This window comes from Austrofundulus limnaeus, unplaced genomic scaffold (assembly GCF_001266775.1).
Source record: "Austrofundulus limnaeus strain Quisiro unplaced genomic scaffold, Austrofundulus_limnaeus-1.0 Scaffold1273, whole genome shotgun sequence".
Lineage (NCBI taxonomy): Eukaryota > Metazoa > Chordata > Actinopteri > Cyprinodontiformes > Rivulidae > Austrofundulus > Austrofundulus limnaeus.
Genome location: NW_013953675.1, coordinates 33,221 through 36,158, shown reverse-complemented (window position 1 = coordinate 36,158; position 2,938 = coordinate 33,221).

The following is a 2,938-nucleotide window of genomic DNA, read 5'->3' as shown; positions in this document are numbered from 1 at the left end:
TATCACGTTATAACGTGATAGCGCTCAGATTTTTTTTTTCCTGCGTGATAGCAATACGCTTCATTTAAAATAAGTTTCCATTCTCAGCAGGTTTCTAAGGTTCTTCTTCTACATATTAAAAAGTTGTTAAACATCTGAGTGGTGCACTACTGCTACTAGTGGTGAGAAAGTGTATTGCACCTTATTTAAAATCAATCCCACGGCCCTCTGTGGCCCAAAGTTAAAAACTGTTGTTCTTTTGAGACCCTCAAGGCGGCGCTCACGGGCCACAATTGGGCCGCRGCCCATGGGTTAAGAATCTCTGCTTTAGGTTGTCCTTTTTATCTCACGTGAGACGATTCTGATGCCGTGTCTTGTTCAGGATTGGCTCGACATAAAGAATGTGACCACTGAAACCCATGTCTGCCTGCTGGTTCCTGAAGCACTGACTCCAGCTGCAGTCCACTCTTTGTGAATCTCCGCCACATTTTTGAATAAGTTTTGTTTCATGGTCCTCTCCAGGGTCTTCTCTTCACCTCTTTATTAATGTGCGTGGACACAGAGCTCTGTGAGCAATGAGTGTCTTTAGCGATGACCTTTTGTGTCTTGCTGTCCTTGTGCAAAGTGTCAATAGTGGTCTTTTGGACAACTGTCAACAGTCTTCCCATGATTGTGTAGCCTATAGAACTAGACTTAGAGTATTTACAGGGTTCCTACAGTTTAAAGCAAGTTAAATTTAAGACTTTTTAAGACTTTTTAATGCCAASTGAAATTAAATTTAAGACCAATTTCATAATGAACACAAATGAAAAAAAAAACTGTTGCTGAAACTCATGAATCAAAGTATTTTTGGTTTAAGTATTCAAATATTGCTTATATATCAATTGTTTTTATCCATATCTAACTGCTTTTTAATCAAATATAGCAAAAATATTCTTAGCAGTCAGTTTAACGACCCAAAATTTGGAGTTTAGGACCCACGGTGGGGTCTTAACCCCAATTTGTTGTAGATGAAACCTTAAAGTGCCTGTGACATAAATTTTTTGTAAGAAAAGTGAATGCATTTTTGGAAAGACAACATTATTAACATATTACAAAACTAATTTCACATTGCTCAGATGGACAGTTGTTGAGATATTTGCATGTGAAGTAACAGGAAGTGATGTCAAAGAGGAATATCTTCATGTGAATATTTAAATAAATCAATGTTATGTTTGAGATGAATTACAGTCATCCTATTTACAATGTGTTAACATTTTTTAGACCTCTGAAAGATTGATTTAAGACATTTTAAGGCTAATTAAGGCCTTATTTTTGGATTGAATTCAAGACTTTTTAAGACTGTTGTGGAAATATCCCACCAGGGCAGAGATGTGGGAAATAAAGAGAAACTGTGTGGTCTCAGTCTCAGATTATTTAATAGAGAGATGCACAAAGATTGAACGGAGCTAAACAGACGTGATCAAAGCATCTGTTTAGCTCACACTGACCCGGAAACAGGAAATAGACAATATATAAACATCCGGTGTAGTTCGTGGCAGCCAATCACAGGATGACAAAGGTTAACAGAGAACCAATGACAAACCGACAACTGAAACTTCAGAATAAGAGTGAGTTTACAGACATCATGGAAGCATGWGAAACAGATTATATAACAAAGAGATACAGAACAGGACATGTCAGGGTAATATACAGTTAGAAACATCATGATATTCSATCTGCAGGAACCCTGATTTAAAGACGTTTGCAGGTGTTTTSAGTTAATTAGCTGATCAGAGTGTGGCACCAGGTGTCTTCAGTGTTGAAACTTTCACAATATTCAAATTTTCTGAGATACTGGATTTGGGGTTTTTATTAGTTGTCAGTTATAATCATCAAAAGAAATAGGAAAACATTCGAAATGTATCAGTATGTGTGTAATGAATGAATATAATATAAAAGTCGGACTTTTTGAATGGAATTACTGAAATATATTCAACTTTTTCATCATCTTCTAATTTTATGACTAACAGCACCTGTTTTAGTTTTGGGGCCAGAAGGGCAGAGATAGAGGAAGCCTTCTTAACGGCTGAGAAAGAAAATGGTGTCCAGCCTGTCAGAGAGGAGCAAATGTGACCAAACTGGTTGAATGGTGAATAAACAACACCTACCACTCTGTTGTGCAACCATTTTGAAATCAGACTCATAAAACTTACACAGTGAGATCTTCAGGTACAGAGTTCAGACAAGCTGATACTGTGAAACAGTTGGTGCAACAAGTGAAAAAGTACTGTAAAATATGTTAATACCTTTATTTATTTTAATAAATCATTACCTATGTTTAATTTTGGGGGATTTTTATGTGGGTTTTTTTTTTTTTTTTTTTTTGCTTAACTATTAATTTAACTGTGCCATGATAATGTGCAGAAAAACCCAGAGGATCAACTGGAGAATCAACTAGATCTTACAACTATCTGCAAAATTACAGTAATGTCTGTGCTATTAATTTCTTAGTTGTTTAGATATTTTATTTCTTGTCAAGACTAAATTTGAGCTGGCTGGTTCTATAGCTCAACATGCCGATCTCTGATTGGTTACATTCTGTGGCCTCATGAGCCTCTGCCAATCACCCTGAAACACATCATTTGTTTATTTATTACAGTCAAAGTTGCTTTATGGTCCCTTTTGTGAAGAATTATTTAACAAAAGTCAAAAATCATAATGACAATTGTTGCTTATTAATAGTCTAACGACAAAGACAAATCAAACACTAACCTAAATAACATACTGATTAAAAAAGTGGTAGAAARACAAAACAGCCTGTAGAATAAGGCCCCAGGTGTATGTGGTGCCGTTTGTAAAGTTTCACCATCAAAAATTACCACCAATATTTGTGTTTTATTTAACCTTTTATAAGAAAAAAATAACAGATTTATTTTTCAAAGTCAGTTTTTCACCATATGATTCATACATTTATAAA